Source organism: Bos javanicus, chromosome 6, assembly GCF_032452875.1.
Source record: "Bos javanicus breed banteng chromosome 6, ARS-OSU_banteng_1.0, whole genome shotgun sequence".
Lineage (NCBI taxonomy): Eukaryota > Metazoa > Chordata > Mammalia > Artiodactyla > Bovidae > Bos > Bos javanicus.
Window position 1 is genome coordinate 89,477,538 of NC_083873.1, and position 23,731 is coordinate 89,501,268.

A 23,731-nucleotide genomic window follows, 5' to 3' on the forward strand; every position below is an offset into this window, starting at 1 on the left:
AGAAGATAATTGTTAAGAGCAATCAGTCATTATAAATAAGTTGATTCAAGTCTATGGAATATTATCAGAATTACAGCCAAGACGGGGACTCCAGATCAAGCCAGTGTGGTTGTCTTTGTTTGTTGCCTCCTGATCATATGAAAAAGTAATCTAGTTCTCAGGTAGCAGCAAGAAGGAGTAGGGTGAGAGTCTTCGGGAAAGAGGTGGTAGGAAGGGAAAACCTCTACTTGCTCTCATTGGAGCCCCTGATTTCTCCCTTTGCCATTCTGTCTTGAACATTCCTTGCCACTGATGCTCTATCCTTTTATCTCAAGGCCCTAGAGCTATCCAGATGCCATTAATACCTTGTTCTTCTATAGTCAGTCAAGGACAAATACAGATTTTAACTGAAGTAAGCTTTGTAACAAATAGAGGCACATTCATTTTTTGCCCTGTATACCTAATTTAAACCTTAGAAAAACCTATTTAGTTTCCACTTTATCTGACTCATCTCCAGCAAAAGCTAGTCCTTGATATTTCTGAAAAAGCATGTACAGGGACATTAAGATTTTTTTCTATATGGTTAAGTAATTAGTACTTCCTCATATGTCTGAGTATCATGGACATTATCTTTTAAAATATAGTGATGTTTTTCAAACAGACTTTTTTGGCCACTTTATTTTTTAACTGAAGGATAATTGCTTTACAGAATTTTGTTGTTTTCTGTCAAACATCAACAAGAATCATCCATAGGTACATCCATGTCCCCTCCCTCCCAAACCTCCCTCCCATCTCCTTCCCCATCCCACCCCTCTAGATTGTTGCAGAGCCCCTATTTGAGTTCCCTGACTTAAACAGCAAATTCCCACTGGCTATCTGTTTTATATTTGGTGTTGTAAGTGTCCATGTTACTCTCTGCATACATCTCACCCTCGCCCTCCCCTGCTCCCTCCATGTCCAGAAGTCTGTTCGCTATGTCTGTGTCTCCATTGCTGCCTTGCAAATAAATTCATCAGTACTCTTTCTTGATTGTATATATATGTATCAGTATATGACATTTATATTTCTCTTTCTGACTTACTTCACTCTGTATAATAGGCTCTAGGTTTGTATACCTTCAAACAGACTTTAAAGTAACCTTTAAGTGGAGTGTTTCAGTATAGAATTTTCATCATTTTATTTAAATATTGGCATTCATAATATTTATCTATTATAATACAGATTGATATTTATTGAGCATTTCTAAAAATCTCACATTTAAATCTCATAACACCCTTATGAAGTCAGTAAGTTTAATATCCTTATAGATGCAAAAAGTTGAGGTTTAAAGTGAACTGATTTGCCCATGATCATATGAGGGAATGCCTGAACCAGGACTGGAAACCCCATCTGGATCTTGATTCTTCAAAGCCCCTGATGTTTGATTCTTCTAAAACCGCTGATCTTGATTCTTCATTCTGCTTTTGGCTATTGTTGTCATAATTTTGGAAAGCAATATGTGCTTTCATTTTCTGTGTTTATTTGCTTTATGTTAACTGCAAGCATTATAATAACTGAAGGAGCAGGCATCATGCATGCATAAATGTTTCTCAAGAATTTATAACTATGTTGGGTACATTCCACATTTTATTCATAGCATTTTTTAACGAAACTCAAGGGGCATATTTTAGCAAGACAAAAAACAAGCATGAGTTTAAATTTTCAAAGCTTGCAGAGTAATATCTACAATTCTATAACTGTCTGCCAGTTAATAACATTTCACATTTGTATATTCAAATAGCAGAAAACTTGGCATTTTCCTTGTCTGAGTATTTGTTACATCTTCACTCCGGTTCAGCTCTTCCAAGACAGCCTGTCATATGTGTCCCTTTCATAATGCGTGGTGATGCTTAAGAGCACACTCTCACAGAGTGATGCTGACATTCTTTAGGAATCAGAAATCTGTTGAAAGGGGCCAAAATTATCCCTTCATCTCTGTGTCTTTTAGTCATAGACTCATATTTGTTTTTAGCAAAATATATGCTCCAACTGGAAAAGTTTTAACTCCTGGTACATTTTGTGTGTGATTTCATGGCCAAGGAAATAATTTAGAACCCATCTCAAATTTTTTAACCTACAGTTTATTCTTATTCTTATATATTCCTTAAATGTTTTCTCACCACCCAATGTCCTCATTAGGGATTTTGACCTGTAAATTCTAGATGGGAAGTGGTTGGTACACCACTAATCCTAGAATAATTATGTAAGGGAAAGGCTCTCTTCCCCTCCCCTGACCAAAGAGACGAAAAACAATGCCTCACTTAATTATGCCATTGCTTTCCTAGAATCAGCTGGAGATTATAGCCACATAATAGTAGCTAGACAGGTAAAATTGAGACAATCTTGGTTTATTTATATGTGGTCCTTTAAGTCATACTTGTTTTTTACCCTAAAAAAAAAAATAACTAGGGATATACACAAAATAAATTGATTTGCTAAAATTGTCAAAAGGGGATTAACAATGACATTTATTTAAAGAAATTTAATTATACCTTGACTTTTAAAAAAAGTTTGAAGCAACTTATAAAGACATTTTAGTTACATAGGAATAAGGTCACTTACGGTAACTTAACATCACTAAAGCTTGTTGTTGTCAGTCGCTGAAGTCGTGTTCAACACTTTGCAACCCTGTGGACTGCAGCACATCAGGCTTCCCCATCCTTCACTATCTCCCAGTTTGCTGTGATCCATGTTCATTGAGTCGGTGATGCTATCTAACCATCTCATCTTCTGCCATCCTCTTCTGTTGCCTTCAGTCTTTCCCAGCATCAGGGTCTTTCCCATTGAGTTGGCTCTTCACATCAGGTGGCCAAAGTACTAGAGCTTCAGCATCAACATCAGTCCTTCCAATGAATATTCAGGGTGCCTATTAGACATCTTAAAGTAACAGGTAAATCCTCAGAATTCTGACTAATAAACTCAGAGTATTTTGTGAGATGTTTCTTTCTTCTTGGTAGTGAGGCAGAAAAGAACTTCCTCATATCAAAAGAATATTCACTGGAAGGACTGATGCTGAAGCTGAAGCTCCAATATTTTGGCCACCTGATGCGAAGAGCCAACTCATTGGGAAAGACCCTGATGCTGGGAAAGATTGAAGGCAACAGAAGAGGATAGCAAAAGATGAGATGGTTAGATAGCATCATCAACTCAAAGGACATGAATTTGAGCAAACTGGGAGATAGTGAAGGGTGGGGAAGCCTGATGTGCTACAGTCCACGGGGTCTCAAAGTGTTGATTTGATCTGTAAAGTTGCATACAGGACAGTATTCATATTGTGTTTAAGGTTTCAATTAGAATAGAAATAAACCAAAGGCAATTGTCGTTCATCAAATGCTGCTGTACGCCAAGCATCATGCTCTGTGCTTTCATCTACTTAATTTAATTGCATTTTTACAAGAAATTTAGGGTTTGGGGAAATGTCATTGTGTTTATTTTTATAAATGTGGAATATAGTCTTACCATTGGTGTAGGAACATAGAATCTGTAGTTGTCAAGGCTGAGATCTGTTTGCCTCCAAAGCCCAAGTTCTTTCCAGTGACTCAGACGACATGCTTGTGCACACCAAATGGCAAACCTGGTTACCCTCCCTGGTAACTGCTAGTTCCTAATGGAGAGCTGTCATTATCATACCATTTTCCTACCTAAAGAGTTTCTCAGATCACACTTTGATTATGCTATATGGAGCAAATAAACAGCACATATCCACATTTCCCCCTGGATTTGTGATTTGAAACTCCTGGACTTTCTGCTCACTTCTCTTTCCCATCCTGCCAATCCAGGTAAGACCGTCAAAACTCCCAAGACTGGTAGAGACACAACTGTTGCACCTTCCTTTTGCTTCTCTATAGCCCTGCAGTGCCAGCCAAGCCAATTAGAAGACCCAAATGAAAGAAACTACTCCAATAATGCTCTCTTTCCTTTTGGAAGTTATTTCTGCCTCACTACCAAGAAGAAATATCTCACAAAATACTCTGAGTTTATCGGTCAGAATTCTGAGGATTTATCTGTTACTTCAAGAGGTCTAGTAGGCGCTTACTGAACTTACTCACTTAACTTTCTCAAATTAAGTTTGCAACAAGAATCTAACTCCTTTTCACCAAGTTAAAGTACACAGAACAAGAGCCTTGGTGACTTTCCTATCTTCCTTTGGGATTGCTTTTGCCTTTCTCCTCATTTAATTAGTATGCCACTTTCCACGGACTGCTGCCTGAAGCTAGTCTAGCCACATTCATCCTTTCTCCCTTCATTTACTCAACTTATGTATTGAGTTCATACATATTAGTGCCAGACGCTGTGTCACATGCTGGTTAGTTTCTCCCTCATGGAGCTTATAATCTACTCTAAACAAACATGTAATATGCAAATGTAATGGCAAAATTGTAAACTGTGTGAGAAAGTGCAGGAGCTGTGGGTACATCTGTGGAAGGGGACTTGGTTGGTACCAAGGTTGGTGTAGTCACAGAAAGCCTCCCAGAGGAACTGGCTGTTTGTCTGACATGCTGGATTTAGTAATATTAGGCAAGAAAGACTGTCGCAGTTTTCTTTTATCAGTTTTAACTAGGCACTTCATGTACATCTGCTGTATTTTTATTACTGTGCATCTCAGGTTTAGAACAGAGAAGGCAATTGCACCCCACTCCAGTACTCTTGCCTGGAAAATCCCATGGATGGAGGAGCCTGGTGGGCTGCAGTCCATGGGGTCGTTAAGAGTCGGACACGACTGAGCGACTTCACTTTCACTTTTCACTTTCATGCATTGGAGAAGGAAATGGCAACCCATTCCAGTGTTCTTGCCTGGAGAATCCCAGGGACGGGGGAGCCTGGTGGCTGCCGTCTGTGGGGTCGCACAGAGTCCGACATGACTGAAGCGACTTAGCAGCAGCAGCAGCAGGTTTAGAAGTCATCTTCCACACAGTACATTCGAGTTCCCTGAGGACAGGGGCTCTGTGAGGTTCCCTTACTCTCCTGAATGTCAGCCTAGCATCTCACCACACTCCTACTGGGCTACATGGGAAAGGGGTTTATGGCAGGATAAAATGCCATCAAGAAATTTTGATGCTTTCTCTAATTCATTTGTGTGGATTTTGTTCATTTTTGAAAACAAGTGTTGGATTTTTGGGGGGTACTTAGTTTTATCATGTAGTTTTATTTGTTTGTTTTTAACAAGTTTTTTTTAACCTCAAAAAATGATTCCCTTGATTTCCCTGCTTTCATATCAAGCCTCTTCAGAGTTCCATGCTCTGAATGTGTTTCGTGTTTCCAAATGAATGTGAATGCGTTGTCCTTAATTTTGTTTGGTACTTGCATCACAGAGGATGTTATAATCAGCTAGTTATTCTCTCAAAACAAAGCTTGTAGGCAAGGTAACAGACCCACCCATTAAATCCCTAAGAGAACAGAGAGCTTTTTTTTTTTTTTTTCATTCTTACAAGGTGCCCATTCTTTCGTCACTTTGGCTTGTATACTGACCCCATCTATGGTAGGGGATTCTGTAAGGTTTGGCCCAAACATCATTTACTAACATTGTTGTTATACTTTATATAAGACCAGATTAGAAATAACACCATTCAGTTTGTTGACAGGTGTGACAGAGCAATCTTCTTGTTACTATTTGTCCCAACTGTTGTTACGTGATGATTATATGTTAAGGTTGTGCCACTCTCTATTTGTGGGGGGTGGGGTCTCAAGTCAAGAGTGAGATCATTCATTGTATGCATCATCACAGCCTTTCCAATGTGCTAAAAAGTGGCATAACCCTTAGATCAGACAAGTCGATGGAGTGGGGAGGTCTTTACTTCATTATAAAGATAGATCCTTCTGTTGGTCTTGATGGAAATGGATCTGAGTGAAACTGGTCTGCTGTTGTTAGTGGAAAGGAAGATAGGAGAGTAAAGACTGGTGGTGGGTACAGAAGGCACTGGAGTGAGTTGTGGTGAACTGGTACTAGCCATCTGAACTAGGTTATAGCTTGATTTCAAGCAAAGATAATTTTGCAAAAACATTGTCCTCTCTGTAAGCTTGACAGTTTCCAAAAACTTAATTTTTTTTCTCATGAGAGCAATGGTGATATTAATGAATAGGATTTGTAATACTGTAAAATAATATGTGATGACATTTAGAAGATCTTTCCTCCCCACTGGTACTTCTGTCATGCCCATCCCTCCAAATCATTGGGTACACACAACCATAGCTTTTCCAAGAATTGAATATAATATAAAACTAGTTGCTTTTACTTTTTCAATGGAGAAACCAAGTCTCAATATTCAGGATACATCTGAACTGGAATGTTGACCAATTGGAACTGAACCAGCCTTTTTCTTCTCTTAAGTGCATAGTGGTAAATAAAATGTTTTTTTCCTATCATTTGACAATACGGCAAAACAGTTTTAAAATTAATAAACATAGTTATTCTAGAAAACAAGAAAGAGAATAGAATAAGGATATTCCCCTAAAAAAAAAAAAGCAATGAGGAACAAATAAAATTCATAACATTCTGAAGCTGTGAAGTCAGTCCACAGGTAGCAGAGGGTAAAGACTCAGGTGAATGCTTGGAAAAAAGAACTGACATCTTTATGCCACACAAGTTGTATACATAGCACAGGACCACATCTGCACAGCTTTAGTGAAAAGGGGTTCTGGGACAGATGCCGCCTGTTTTCTACTCTCTTGGCTGAGCTTAGAACAGCAGTACCTCCTGCCATATAGCTTGGGGCTCCTGCAGCATGGCTTGTAGAATTATGAGAGTCTGGATCTGTGCCTTAGCAGAAGCAAATCTAGAAGTGGATCTGTGAAGAGTGCAGTCCTGAGTTCCAGGCCTGCTCGGGAGCCAGACTTCCAACAGAGCCCATGGTGAGGCCACCACAAACTTGCTATAAGAGACCAGGATGCCCTAGAGGAGATAACCCATGAAAAAGGCACCTAACAAAGATGATAAAGGACAAATGACCAACTTGGTAAACAGAAAAGCTGACTAAGGAAAATAAGCAACTAGTACAACTAGAAAGGACTTTGAAAAAGTCATTTTGATGTTATTAGAGAGATAAGAAAGGGATTATAATCATGAGAGAAGAATGAAAGTTTAAAAAGAAGAATAAGATGGTGTCTCAGATGGTAAAGAATCTGCCTGCAATAATAGTAGTAATAGTAGTAGTATGTATTGTTATTATTGTATTGAAGACCCAGAATGGATGTGGTGACTTCTATTTTGTAATTCTAGACTTTACCATCATCTCATCTATTATAGTGTGACACACTTTTGTACTGAAAGAGTTATCATTTTAATTAGTGATTAAATTCTGAAGTTGAAAAGTAATATAACAAAATTTAAAAAATTTCTAGAGAGCCTCAATAGTAGATTTGAACTGTTAGAAGAAAGAATCAGTGAGCTTGGAAACAGATCAATAAAGATTGTGCCATCTGCAGAATAGATAGTAAAAAGAATAAAGAAAAGTGCAAAAAACTTCAGAGAAATGTGGAAAATTCGTAAGCACGCTAACATATGTGTGATAGAGTTACTAGAGTGAAAGGAAACAAAGAAATGATCGGAAACAATGTTTGAAGAAATAATGGCTGAAACTTCCCAAATTTGATGAAAAGCATTAATGAACAAAGGCAAGGGAAATCACCAACCTCCAACTAGGATAAACTCAAGTAGAAACACCCCCAAGATATCATACTTAAAATGTTGAAAAGCAAAGAGAAAATCTCCAAAACAGCAAGCAAAAAATGACTAATTACATATAAGGGAACCTCAATAAAATTAACAGTTTATCATCAGAAACAATAAAGGCCAGATGACAGTGAGATAACATATTTAAAATGCTGAAAGAGAAACTATCAAACATGTACCTTACATTTAGTAAAATTCTTTCTCAAAAATGAAGGTAAAAACATTTCCAGATAAATAAAAACTAAGAGAATTCATTTCTAACTGACTTTCATTACAAGAAAAACTCAGTACATTTTAAAGGATGAGATTACAAAAAGTATGTTCTCCAACAACAGTGGAATGAAATGAAAAAGCAATAACAGAAAGGAATTTGAGAAATTTACATATGTGTGGAAATTAAGTAGTACCCTCCTAACTGACTAAAGCATCAAAAAAGAAATCACAATTACATTAAACTGAATGAAAATGAAAACCTAACATAGCAAAACTTATGGAATGCAGTTAAGGCAGTGCTTAGAGAGAAATTTATAGCTGCAAATGTCTTTATTTTTAAAAAAGGAAATATATTGAATCGGTATCCTACTCTTCGAACTTGGAACACCAGAAACAGAAGAGTTGGCTATTCTCAAAGGAAAGAGAAGGAATAAAAGAATAAAGATTACAGCATATATGAAAGTAATAGAGAATACAAAACAACGGAGATTATAAAGAACATCAAAATTTGGTTTTCTGAAAAGATCAACAAAAATTGTCAAAACTTTACCTAGGTTGACCAGGAGAAGGAAAAAAAAAGAGAGAGAGAGAGAGAAAAGTGTCAAATTGCTAAAATCAAGAATGAAAGAGAGGACATCATTAACAAACTACAGAAACAAAAAGAAATTCTAAGGGAATACTGTGGAAAACTATAATGGATGAATACCTAGAAAGACACAGACAACCAGAGCTAACACAAGGAGAAATTGAAAATCTGAGTAGACATTTAACAGTTTAGGAGATTGAATAAGTAGTTTAAAAACTTCCTCCCACAAAGAAAAGCCCAAGTCCAAATGACTTCACTAATGAATTCTACTAAATATTTAGAGGCAAATTAATGTCACTTCCTCTGAAACTTTTCTAAAAATAGACAAGATGGGGATATTTCCTATGAATCCAATATTATTCTGATATTGAAATAGAAACATCACAAAAAAATTACATAGAAACATTACAAAAAAAGTACAGACTAATATTCTGTATATAGATCCAGTAATCCTCAATGAAATATTAGCAAGCTGAATCCAGCTATGAATAAAAAGGGTAACATATCATGACCAAATGGGGTTTACACTAGGAATATATTTTACTTTAACATACAAAATCAATTAATGTAATGCACACCATCAAGAGAATAAAGGACAAAAGCCTTGCGATCATATCATTAGATATGGAAGAAGGATTCAACAAAATGCAACATTCTTTCAAGATAAAGACACCCTCATGGCTCAGATGGTAATCTGCCTGCAATGTCTGAGACCCAGGTTTGATCCCTGGGTCAGGAAAATCCCCTGGAGATCTTCCTGAAGATTGGGAAGTAAATAGCAATCCACTCCAGTATTCTTGCCTGGAGAATTCCAAGGCCAGAGGGCCTGGTGGGATACAGTCCATGGGGTCACAAAGAATTTGTCACAACTGAGTGACAAACACCCACAACAAACTAAGAATAGAAGAAAGTTTCTCAATTTGATAATAGGCATTTTAAAAAACTCCATGCTTAAATCATACCTATTGGTGAAAAACTGAATATCTTCCCCCTAAAACCAAGAATAAGACAAAGATGACAATTCTTACCACTTTTATTCTATATTGTACTGGAGGTTCCAGCCGGTTCAAGAAGAAGTAATAAAAAACATTCATGTTGGAAAGGAAGAAGTAAAATTATCTCTTTTTGCAGATGACATGATCTTGCATACATAAAATCCTAAATAATCCACTAAAAATTATTAGAACCAATATAGAGCTTCAGGATACAAGATCAATATATAAAAATCAATTATATTTTTATACATTCAGTTCAATTCAGTTCAGTCGCTCAGTCGTGTCGGACTCTTTGGGACCCCATGAATTGCAGCACGCCAGGCCTCCCTGTCCATCACCAACTCCCGGAGTACACTCAGACTCACCTCCATCTAGTCAGTGATGCCATCCAGCCATCTCGTCCTCTGTCGTCCCCTTCTCCTCCTGCCCCCAATCCCTCCCAGCATCAGAGTCTTTTCCAATGAGTCAACTCTTCATGTGAGGTGGCCAAAGTACTGCAGTTTCAGCTTTAGCATCATTCCTTCCAAAGAAATTCCAGGGCTGATCTCCTTTAGAATGGACTGGTTGGATCTCCTTGCAGTCCAAGGGACTCTCAAGAGTCTTCTCCAACACCACAGTTCAAAAGCACCAATTCTTCGGCGCTCAGCCTTCTTCACAGTCCAACTCTCACATCCATACATGACCACAGGAAAAACCATAGCCTTGACTAGATGAACTTTTGTTGGCAAAGTAATGTCTCTGCTTTTGAATATGCTATCTAGGTTGGTCATAACTTTCCTTCCAAGGAGTAAGCGTCTTTTAATTTCATGGCTGCAGTCACCATCTGCAGTGATTTTGGAGCCCAGAAAAATAAAGTCTGACACTGTTTCCACTGTTTCCCCATCTATTTCCCATGAAGTGATGGGACCGGATGCCATGATCTTCGTTTTCTGAATGTTGAGCTTTAAGCCAACTTTTTCACTCTCCTCTTTCACTTTCATCAAAAGGCTTTTTAGTTCCTCTTCACTTTCTGCCATAAGGGTGGTGTCATCTGCATATCTGAGGTTATTGATATTTCTCCTGGCCATCTTGATTCCAGCTTGTGTTTCTTCCAGTCCAGGGTTTCTCATGATATACTCTGCATATAAGTTAAATAAGCAGGGAGACAACATACAGCCTTGACGTACTCCTTTTCCTATTTGGAACCAGTCTGTTGTTCCATGTCCAGTTCTAACTGTTGCTTCCTGACCTGCATACAGATTTTATACATTAGTGATGAATAAACTGAAAACAAAATTAAGAAACAATTGCAGAAAGAATAAAGCACTCAGGAATAAACTTAACAAAAAGAATGGAAAATATCCTACCCTGAAAAACAACAAAACATTTTTGAAGAGAATTAAAGATTACATTAAAAAGCAGAGACATTGCTTTGCCAACAAAGGTCCATCTAGTCAAGGCTATGGTTTTTCCAGTAGTCATGTATGGATGTGAGAGTTGGACTATAAAGAAAGCTGAGTGCCAAAGAATTGATGCTTAACTGTAGTGTTGGAGAAGACTCTTGAGAGTCCCTTGGATTGCAAAGAGATCAAACCAGTCCTGAATATTCACTGGAAGGACTGCTATTGAAGCTGAAACTCCAGTACTTTGGCCACCTGATGCAAAGAACTGAATCATTTGAAAAGACCCTGATGCTGGGAAAGATTGAAGGCAGGAGGAGAAGGGGATGTCACAGGATGAGATGGTTGGATGACATCTCTGACTCAATGGACATGAGTTTGAGTGAACTCCGGGAGTTGGTGATGGACAGGGAGGCCTGGCGTGCTGTAGTCCATGGGGTCACAAAGAGTCAGACACGACTGAGCAACTGAACTGAACTGAACTGAACTGAAAGATCACATAAATACAAAGAAAGAAGTCCCATGTTCATTCATCTCATGCTTTATAATTTTCCATATGATTTTTAGGATTAAGTTGTCAACTTCTGAAAAAAGCCTGTTGGAATTTTGACAATTTCCCTGAATCTGTAGAATACGTAAGGGATATTGGCAATCTCCATGGTTTAAGTCTTTTAAACCAGTAGTTCTAGAACAACTGGATATCCACATGGGCAAAAAATGGAGTTGGACTGCTTTCTCATACTATACATAAAATTAACTCAAGATGGATCAGAGACCAAACATAAGAGGTAAAGTTATAAAACTGTTAGAAGAAAATATTGCAGTAAATCTTCATAACTTTGGGCTAGGCAGATTATTCTTAACTATTACACCAAAAACACAATCAACAAAAGAAAAAAAAAAAGAGATAAACTGAATTTCATAAAAAATTTTTAAAAACTTTATTCCTCAAAGGTTGTCGTCAAGATAATAAAAAGACAACCCAAAAAACGTGAGAAAATATTTGCAAATCAAATATCTGATAACATTTGTACCCAAAATAAAGAACTCTTACAGTTCATCAATGAAAAAACAAATAATCTAATTCAAACATGGAGAAATGATTTGAACAGAGATGCTTCCAAGAAGTTAAACAAATAGTCAATAAAATCACATGAAAAGATGATCACTGTCATTATCATTAGGGAAGTGCAAACCAAAGCCAAATGAGATAACACTTCATACCCACCAAGGTCACTATCAGAATTTCAGATAATGTCAAGTGTTGACAAGAAAGTAAAAATTGGAATCTACATACATTTCTCATTTAAGTGTAAAATGGTTTAGGAAATTATCTGGCTGTTCACAATGTTAAATATGGAGTTCCCATATGACTCCATAATTCCACTCCTAGATATATACCCCAAGAAAAAGAACACACAACCCCACACAAAACTAGTACACAAATATAACACCATAGTATGATTCCCTTTGTATAAAATAACCTGAATAGACAAATCCATAGAGATAGAAGTAGATTAGTAATTGACTGGGACTGGGGAGGCAGGGAGAATTGGGGAGTGACTGCTAATAGATAAAAGGATGGTGAAAATGGTAAAAAATTGATTGTGGTGATAAACACACAATTTTGTGACTGGTAATGAATACTAAAAACCTCTGAACTGTAGAATTTAAATAGGTGAATTATACATCATTAAAGCGTCTAAGAAAAAAAATGCTATGCAAAGAAATTCCTTGGGGTTAATTGTGGTACATACATAATTCAGAATTTCTTCCAAATGAGATGAGATGTTCTGCCAATTGAAGCAGAATAGTGATTGTCAAAATTTACAAGTTTATGTACAACTGTCGATGTATTTCTATTTGTTCATCATAGATATTATACAGATTTTGAAATTTTAATTTTTAGGTCAGCAAACTAAGTGTACTAGAGTGGAATTGAAATTCTGTAGATGAATCATCTAAATTTTGTTTGCATTTTATTGATAAGCAATTGGAAATTTCAAATATAAGTATTCAATGAGTGGAATAACAAAACTCTGCAGATTTTATTGCACTTACATGCATTTATTATAAACCATAAGTTATTGAAATATAGCTTTATGTAAGAAAAATTAAATATGAAATATCACAAGCTGTATACATATCTTTAAATTCTATAATTAAAATTGGGAATATCTCATAATGGTATGAATCATTTGATAGAGCTCATATTTTCAATAGGATAAATTTATATCTGTATTAGAATACACCAAAATTTTCATCAGTTCAGTTCAGTCGCTCAGTCGTGTCTGACTCTTTGTGACCCCATGAATTGCAGCATGCCAGGCCTCCCTGTCCAGTCTTTTCCAATGAGTCAACTCTTCACATGTGGTAGCCAAAGTACTGGAGTTTCAGCTTTAGCATCATTCCTTCCAAAGAACACCCAGGGCTGATCTCCTTCAGAATGGACTGGTTGGATCTCCTTGCAGTCCAAAGGACTCTCAAGAGTCTTCTCCAACACCACAGTTCAAAAGCATCAATTCTTCGATGCTCAGCTTTCTTCACAGACCAACTCTCACATCCATACATGACCACTGGAAAAACCATAGCCTTGACTAGATGGACCTTTGTTGACAAAGTAATATCTCTGCTTTACAATATGCTATCTAGGTTGGTCATAACTTTTCTTCCAAGGACTAAGCGTCTTTTAATTTTATGGCTGCAGTCACCATCTGCAGTGATTCTGGAGCCCAAAAAAATAATGTCTGACACTGTTTCCACTGTTTCCCCATCTATTTCCCATGAAGTGATGGGACCAGATGCCATGATCTTAGTTTTCTGAATGTTGACTTTTAAGCCAACTTTTTCACTCTCCTCTTTCACTTTCATCAAGAGGCTTTTTAGTTCCTCTTCACTTTCTGCCATAAGGGTGGTGTCATCTGCATATCAGGTTATTGACATTTCTCCCAGCAATCTTGATTCCAGCTTGTGCTTCTTCCAGCCCAGCATTTCTCATGATGTACTCTGCATAGAAGTTAAATAAGCAGGGTGACAATATATAGCCTTGACGTATTCCTTTTCCTATTTGGAACCAGTCTGTTGTTCCATGTCCATTTCTAACTGTTACTTCTGACCTGCATATAGGTTTCTCAAGAGGCAAGTCAGGTGGTCTGGTATTCCCATCTGTTTCAGAATTTTCCACAGTTTATTGTGATCCACACAGTCAAAGGCTTTGGCATAGTCAAGAAAGCAGAAATAGATGTTTTTCTGGAACTCTCTTGCTTTTTGATCCAGAGGATGTTGGCAATTTGGTCTCTGGTTCCTCTGCCTTTTCTAAAACCAGCTTGAACATCTGGAAGTTCACAGTTCATGTATTGCTGAAGCCTGGCTTGGAGAATTTTGAGAATTACTTTACTAGCGTGTGAGATGAGTGCAATTGTGCGGTAGTTTGAGCATTCTTTGGCATTGCCTTTCTTTGCGATTGGAATGAAAACTGACCTTTTCCAGTCCTGTGGCCACTGCTGAGTGTTCCAAATTTGCTGGCATATTGAGTGCAGCACTTTCACAGCGTCCTCTTTCAGGAGTTGAAATAGCTCAACTGGAATTCTATCACCTCCACTAGCTTTGTTCGTAGTGATGCTTTCTAAGGCCCACTTGACTTCACATTCCAGGATGTCTGGCTCTAGATGTGTGATCACACCATCGTGATTATCTTGGTCATGAAGATCTTTTTTGTACAGTTCTTCTGTGTATTCTTGCTACCTCTTCTTAATATCTTCTGCTTCTGTTAGGTCTATACCATCTCTGTCCTTTATTGAGCCCATCTTGGCATGAAATGTTCCCTTGGTATCTCTAATTTTCTTGAAGAGATCTCTAGTCTTTCCCATTCTGTTGTTTTCCTCTATTTCTTTGCATTGATCTCTGAGGAAGGCTTTCTTATCTCTCCTTGCTATTCTTTGGAACTCTGCATTCAGATGCTTATATCTTTCCTTTTCTCCTTTGCTTTACACTTTTCTTCTTTCACAGCTGTTTGTAAGGCCTCCCCAGACAGCCATTTTGCTTTTGCATTTCTTTTCCATGGCGATGGTCTTGATCCCTGTCTCCTATACAATGCCATGAACCTCCGTCCATAGTTCATCAGGTACTCTGTCTATCAGATCTAGTCCCTTAAATCTATTTCTCACTTCCACTGTATAATCATAAGGGATTTGATTTAGGTCATACCTGAATGGTCTAGTGGTTTTCCCTACTTTCTTCAATTTAAGTCTGAATTTGGCAATAAGGAGTTCATGATCTGAGCCACTGTCAGCTCCCGGTCTTGTTTTTGCTGACTGTATAGAGCTTCTGTAATCAATCTGATTTCCATGTTGACCATCTGGTGATGTCCATGTGTAGAATCTTCTCTTGTGTTGTTGGAAGAGGGTGTTTGCTATGACCAGTGCATTCTCTTGGCAAAACTCTATTAGCCTTTGCCCTGCTTCATTCCATATTCCAAGGCCAAATTTACCTGTTACTCCAAGTGTTTCTCGACTTCTTACTTTTGCATTCCAGTCCCCTATAATGAAAAGGACATCTTTTTGGGGTGTTAGTTCTAAAGGGTCTTGTAGGTCTTCATAGAACCATTCAACTTCAGCTTCTTCAGCGTTACTGGTTGGGGCATAGACTTGGATTACTGTGATATTGTAAAGTAGGTATTAGGATCAAAATTAGGGAAAGGAAAAAGAGAGATGGCACAAAAAAGTAAAATCCGGAAATATAACTGGGACAGTGGGACATTTTAAAATTATATAATCTTATGCCATTAAATTTTAAAACCTAGATTGATACTTAAAACCTGGATAACATGTTAAAACGAGAGAATGGAATCCCTGGTGATTCAGTGGTTAAGATTCAGTGCTTTCACTACTGTGGGCTCAGGTTTGATCCCTGGTTGGGGAACCAAGATCCTACTAGCTATGTGGCACTACCAGAAATAAATAAATAAGTAAAATAAAATAAAATTTAAAAAACTGGGAGGAAAGGTGGGGATTTAGCAAAATTGTCCCAAGACAGAGAAAATCTGATTAAGCTACTAAGTATAAAAGAAATTGAATTGGTAAACAGTTCTTCATATTAAAATAATGAATACTAGATGGTCTGGGGATAACTTCAGAAAGAACTTTTAATTCTTTAAAGAATGAATAATTGTGTCTCATATAAACTTAGTATGGAAAAAGAAGAAAGGAAGAGGAGGTGGAGAAGGTGGGGGAAGGGGACAAAGAGGGAGAAGAAACATTATCCAATTAAATTTATAAGATCACTGATGGGGTTTCCCTGGTAGCTCAGCTGGTAAAGAATCCCCCTGCAATGCAGGAGACCCTCATTCGATCCCTGAGTTGGGAAGATCCCTGGAGGAGGGCATGGCAACCCATGCCAGTATTCTTGCCTGGAGAATCCCATGGACAGAGGAACCTGGTGGGCTGCAGTCCCTAGGGTCACAAAGAGTTGGACACGACTGAGAGATTAAGCATGCATGCATAATACTGATATCAAAACAGGACAAAGGTGACAGGGAAATAAAAAAACTTTGTCTAGTTTTACTTATGAATATTGGTAAATTGAAAACAACATTAAAAGAATATAAGAAAAGAATTCAGATTCTTTAAAACTGTATTAACATTTTAAAAAATTGAATTCTTTAAACTATATTACTACCCAGCTTTCCAGGTGCCACTAGTGGTAAAGAATGCCTGCCAATGCATGACGCATAAGCAACACAGGTTCGATTCCTGAGTCAGGAAGATCCCTGGAGGAGGGCATGGCAACCCACTCCAGTATTCTTGCTTGGAGAATCCTATGAACAGAGGAGCCTGGTGAGGTACAGTCCATAGAGTTGCAAAGAGTCAGACAGGACTGAAGCAACTTAGCACACATGCACCATTACTCTTATAAACTCAAAAGATGTAGAAAAAGTTATTTATAATAGTCAACACCTATTTGTGATTTAATAAAACAACAGCAAAGAAACAAGTTTTTAAAATAATCATTCCGAGTTAGGAATGGAGAAAATTTTCTTAATCTAATGAATGTTATCAGTTGAAAATAAATAGAGAAAAAATCCTCAGTTTTGAAATACTAGAATTATTCCCATTCATTTAAGGATGAAATACAGAAAACAACTATTTCTTTGATTTTTCTGGTGCTCTTTCATTTTTCCTTTATTCTATTAATCAGATTTCTATGGTCAGGCTCAGATTCAAAGCATGGGAAAAAGACTCCACTACTTAAATAAAGGAACCACAAAGTCATGTTGACAGAAAACAAAGAGTCTGACAGTTATTTCTCCAGCAAAAATGGATTTATTCAGGATCAAGGAATTGCAATTTGTGGTCTGCAATGACTCAGTGACTAAACAACAGCAATACACATTATGCTGTACTATTCCTATGAAACTATTCTAAATTGCCACTGGATAAACACATTGCCAGCCAGTAGATAATGACCTAGGCTACCCATCTCCTCTAGACTCCTCTGTTTTAGAGATATTGGTTGATTTTGCTAACTGATGATTTGAGCTGCATGTATTCTCTCTTCCTGTGCTGTTAACTCCCTTTTTTGTTTTAAATTCACAAACAATATCGAGCCTTTGAAATCATATCCCCCCACCCGGAGCCCCAGTAGAAAGCAGAGCCCAGTTACATGCTCTCTCACTCTCTTTCACTTTACCTGTGACCTCACTGACTGTGTACCCCAGGTGCGCCATGTAATTTCCAGCTCCTGTGTCAATAAGCTTTTTTTAAATTTCTTAATGGTTATTGCTTATGGCATCTTACAATCCTAAGAACCAAAAGAGCATGTTCAGCCACAGCATTGTTATCAATAGGCCGAGACCAGCGGACAACAAGATGGAAGAAGGGAAGGTCTAAAACTACGTACAAAGGAAATAACAGAATTATGAAAAAAATAATTTGTGTTTCCAAAATATCAGCCTCATTTATATACATTATTTAGACTATTTGGCTTTTGGAAGCTATGTCTTTAAGCAAAAGGAACTGAACTCACTAGCTTTCAAACTGAACTCTTGGGAACCTAAGGAGCTGGTGCTCCCCCAATCCTACCTTTTTTTTTTCAATGAGTATATCTATGCTTGCTTTGATCATTTTATATGTGAACTTGGTAAGCATTTTTCCTGTAAAGAAAGGATGAAAAAGTGTTTGAATTTTATTCCATTTGTGTGTTCTGTACACCCCATGGAGATTGGCAATGTAGGCCCTTTGAATTGATGCTTTCAAACTGTGGTGCTGGAGAAGACTCTTGAGAGTCCCTTGGACCGCAAGGAGATCAAACCAGTCAATCCTCAAGGAAATCAACCCTGAATCTTCATTGGAAGGACTGATGCTGAAGTTGAAGCTCCAATACTTTGGCCACCTAATGTGATGAGCTAACTCATTGGGAAAGACTGATGCTGGGAAAGATTAAGGGCAGGAGGAGAAGGGGACAACAGAGGATAAGATGGTGGGATGGCATCACTGACTTAAAGGACATGAGTTTGAGTAAATTCCGGGAGATGATGATGGACAGGGAAACCTGGCATGCTGCAGTTCATGCGGTCACAAAGAGTCGGACATGACTGAGCAACTGAACAACAACAACAAAAGCTGATATAACTCACTCAATTCTGTGAGTTTCTGCAAGCAAAGGGATTCCATATCCCTGGAGAATCAAGTATGGCACAGAGCAGAATCCTACTGGTCCTCAGCTCTGTAAGGAATCCAAGGCTGGTCTGGCACCCCAAGGATTAGAAGCTTTAGAAGTATCCGGAGACTGCCCTCAGTACAGACATTACTCTCTGGACATGCATCATAGTCAAACAGGTATCAAAATGGCCAGATAGGAATCAAAGAAGCCAGGGAAAAAAGAGGACATGTTCTGTGGTCATTGTCACTGATTCGATGGCTTATAATCCACTTCTTGGGGATTCCTAGAAGTAACAGGAGGACTCTTTGGGGAAGACACTGAAGTACTCTCACTACTAATATAGTCTGTATTTAGCTAGGATGCATTTAGCCATCATACTACTGTCTCCAAAACAAATACTGTTGAACATGGTTTTTTCTCATCTAGATAGAAACATATACATTCACACAAATTCCATTGCAATTGCTCTTGTTATTTATGTAGTAGGACAACTTCCAGCTGAAGGAGTGATGCATCTGAATAAGCATTTCCACGGTGTTACTTTTATATTTGAATAAGAATTCTGGTTTTGTTCCCAGTCTCACCTCTGACTCATCATTGTGAAACCAAGAAATCAATTAGCCTCTCAGCACCTCAAAATCTCTCTTCTGTGAATGAGGATAATGGGTAACCTTCTCTTGCTTCACTGAATTGTTGTGAAGTTTAATTAGATAATGTTCGCACAGCCCTTTGAACTCTACTAATTAAATTGATGTGTAAATATGGTGCTTCTTTTTATCAGGATGCCTTGACTGAGCCATTTCATAAAGAAAGATGACTGTGATAGGAGGATTCATAGGGAAAAGATTACTTTAAAAAAAATGCTTGTGAACTAAATTCTGAGATTGTCAAGTAACCATGTGAAATCATGTGAAAATACCTAGTTGGGGTTCTAGGATATGGCCTCTACTTACTCAAGGAGTGTTGGTTTTACCTTCATATAAAAGTAAACAGTTCCTAAGGTGTAGAATCATGTCCTGTTTATACTTTAAATAATGCTATTGTTTTTCTAAATGCTATATTTATCCAGTATATTTTGTTAAAACAGCATTGGTTGTTTATTTCATATTTGTCATATGCTAAGTCACTTCAGTCATGTCCGACTCTGTGCGACCCCATAGACGGCAGCCCACCAGGCTCCCCTGTCCCTGGGATTCTCCAGGCAAGAACACTGGAGTGGGTTGCCACTTCCTTCTCCAATGCATGAAAGTGAAAAGTGAAAGTGAAGTCGCTCAGTCGTGTCCGACCCTCAGCGACCCAATGGACTGCAGCCTTCCAGGCTCCTCCATCCATGGGATTTTCCAGGCAAGAGTACTGGAGTGGGGTGCCATTGCCTTCTCTGTCATATCTGTCATATAAGGGATCACAAAATAACAGATTTGATATAGCCTAATAAATGTATAACCCTTGAAATAGTGTAATTCTGTGTAGACCATCCATTGGTTAGTCGCTCGGGGTTAAAAAAAACCATAAGCCTACCTCCATAAACCTATCTCAGGCTTTAGTATGTAATTTTATTTATAAGTTATTTGCTTTAAAGTTATAAGTTTATTTGCTTTAAAAATAAATTATTTTTTAAAAATTCTAACTTATAAATAAAATTACATACTAAAGCCTGAGATAGGTTTATGGAGATAGGCTTATGATTTTTTTTTTTACCCCAAGCGAATTAATCCATCTATGAAGTTATTTCTGACAGAAACAAAAGGTCTTTATGAATGCAAATTTCAAAAATAATTGGGATAATTATTTTAGAGTGAACTATTCTCATTAGTGGAGAAGGCAATGGCAACCCACTCTAGTACTCTTGCCTGGAAAATCTCATGAACAGAGGAGCCTGGTGGGCTGCAGTCCATGGGGTCGCTAGGAGTCGGACAAGACTGAGCGGCTTCACTTTCACTGTTCACTTTCATGCATTGGAGGAGGAAATGGCAACCCACTCCAGTGTTCTTGCCTGGAGAATCCCAGGGACAGGGGAGCCTGGTGGGCTGCCGTCTATGGGGTCACACAGAGTCAGACACAATTGAAGCGACTTGGCAGCGGCGGCGGCAGCAGCAGCAGCAGCAGCAGCAGCATTCTCATCAGAAAATTTAGTAAGATTTTAAATCATCTAAGATTTCCCTGTTGTGAGTGAAATCTCTTTTATTGATAAGCAGACTAACAAATGGATGGTCTACACAGAATCACATTATTTCAAAGGTTATATGTTTATTAGGCTATTTCAAATCTGTTATTTTGTGATCCCTTATATGACCTCCATAAACCTATCTCAGGCTTTAGTATGTATTTTTATTTATAAGTTAGAATTTTTAAAAAATTAATTTATTTTTAAAGGTTACACCCCATTATTGTTATTATAACATATTGGTTATTTTCTCTGTGCCGTACAATGTATCCCTGTAGCTTATTTTCTACAGTGTGTACCTCTTACTCTCCTACCCCTATATTGTCCCTCCCGCTTCCTTCTCCTCACTGGTAACCACTAGTTTGTTCTCTATATTTATTTCTGCTTTCTTTTTGTTGTATTCACAAGTTTGTTTAATTTTTTAGATTTCACACATAAATCCAGTATCATACAGTATTTCTCTTACCCTTTTGAAGTATCTCACTTAGCATAATACTCTCCAAATCCATCCGTATTACTACAAATGACAAAATTTTATTCTTTTTTTATGGCTGAGTATTATTCCAGTGTGTGTGTGTGTGTGTGTGTGTGTGTGTGTGTGTGTATCACATCTTCTTTATCCATCCACCTGTTGATAGACACTTATGTTCCTTCCATATCTTGACAATTGTAAATAATTTTGGTATAAACATTGGGGTGTGTTATCCTTTCAAATTAGTGTTTTTGCTTTTTCCAGACATAAACCCAGGAGTGTAACTGCTGGTCCTATTTTTAATTTTTTGAAAAACTTCCATTCTGTTTCCCCAGTGGCTGCATCAATTACATTCCCACAAACAATGTACAAAATTCCCTTTTCTACACATCTTGCCAACAATTTGTTATCTGTGTTCATTTTACAATAGCCATTCTGACAGGTGTGAAGTGATATCTCACTGTTGTTTCGATTTGCCTTTCCTTAATGTTTAGTGATGTTGAACATCTTTTCATGTGCCTGTTGGCTACTATCTTCATGTCCCTTTGGAAAAATGTATATATATTCAGGTTTTCTGCCCACTTTTTAATTGTTTTATGTTAAGCTGTATTAATATGCATTAATATGAGCTCTTTAATGTATGTTGATATTAATTCCTTTTCAGTCATATCATTTGCAAATATTTTCTTCCATTGAGTAGGTTGGGGTTTTTTTTTTTTGTCAATGGTTTCCTTTACTGTGCAAAATATTTTGGGTTTAATTAGGTCCCTTTTGTTTATTTTTGCTTTTATTTGCTTTGCTTTAGAAGACAGATCCAAAAAATATTACTACAATTTATGTCAGAGTGTTCTGCCTACATTTTCCTCTAGGAGTTTTATGGTTTTTGGTCTTAAATTTAGGTCTTTAATAAGTTGTTGTTTTTACTGAAGTCTTTAGTTCATTTTGAGTTTATTGTTATATATGGTGTTAGAGAATGTTCTGATTTCATTCTCTTATGTGTAGCTGTCCAGTTTTACCAGCACCATTTACTGAAGAGACTGTCTTTTCTTAATTATATATTCTTGCCTCTTTTGCCATAGACTAATAGACTATAAGTGCATGGGTTTATTTCTGGGCTCTCTAATCTGTTCACTGATCTACATGTCTGTTTTTGTGTCAATACCAGGCTGTTTTGATTACTGTAACTTTCTAGTATAGCCTGAAATCAGGTAGGGTGATTCTTACAGCTCTGTTCTTTCTCAAGATTGTTTTTGCTATGCATAAACATATGCATAGCAAAAACAATGCTAGAAATTTTTAATGATGATATTATAAGTGTGCAACAATGAAATTTCATGTTACTGAATATCCTAGAATATAGAGTTGATATGTTTTATTAGGAATTTAAAGAACTGATATGAGAGTTTTGAAAATTGCTAAATATAAAGGAGGGAGTTTGCAATAACAAATATTTATATAAAATCTAACAGCTATTTTATTGTACTTGTAATGTTTCTTATTACCTATTTACTTGAGGAAGTAAATCTGCTGATAGTCCAGCATAGCCTAAAAGTATTTTGAATTTTTAGAAACTTAAAATTCAGTTTCTGATTCACATCTTCTAAAATATATGTTCTTCTGCAAATCTTCCTTTGAATGATAAGAATATAATTACAGGAAAATTTCAGATTGTTTAGGTCCTGATAGAGGATTTTGAAAAAGTATTAGGATGACTTAGTAAACTCCTAAGTATAACAATAGCCCAGATATGTATATTGTTGATATTTCCAGAGGCCAATAAGTATTGATTATTATGATCTAAAAGAAATCATAATAGTCGATTATGATTAACAGTACAGAAAGGACACTAAAGAAAACAAAATACAGATCTAAACTAAAACACTGTCTCAGGAGGCACAAGGATAAAACAGAATTTGAGGTTGCTACTACAGGGAACTGGGGAATGAATATTCTATTTATGGATCTAAGATTCTGAATGATTCTATATCCTCAACCCATTGGTGTTTTTACCTAGAAGGACAGGAGTTTTAAGAATCAGTCCATTTTCTATTCGTTTTGGTCCGTCTTTAGCTTGTGCTTTAAGAGAATATTATGTATCGGAGTCACCTGAAGAAGTGTTAAAATGCAGAGTCCTGGACCATATCTGGCCTGCTGACTCAGGACACAGGCAGTCTAACAAGCTCCCCAGGTGAAACTCACTAAAACTTAAGAACACCTCAATAAAAGTGCTTTTCTCACTAGATAGAGGTTTAGGTAGAGGTTCAGTCCTATTAATGCCGCCAATATTATAGAAGTGTTACCCACAAAAACTCTAGCATTTCTTTGAAATCTTCAATTTGAACTTGATTTAGACACAGTAAGTCTAAATTAATATGCCAATTAGTTGAGACCTCATTATGAATAGGAAGTCCTCAGAGTTTTCAGGAAAGAGACTATCAAGAAATCACTTAATATGTTGATAATTCCGCTTTCAGCATACAACTGCCACTATCAAATTAGCAAGTGTGGGGTCACTGAGGAGCCAAGACTGCACTTCTGCTCTAAGCCAGGACATGTGGAATGTCTGAGTATTCTTA

General features: G+C 37.2%; 1 protein-coding gene across 5 annotated transcripts in view; it reads left to right on the plus strand.

The window, feature by feature from the left end:
- Positions 1–23,731, plus strand: part of MTHFD2L (methylenetetrahydrofolate dehydrogenase (NADP+ dependent) 2 like) — a 151,505-nt gene that overhangs the window by 86,059 nt on the left and 41,715 nt on the right. The gene's annotated exons all lie outside the window — the stretch shown is intronic.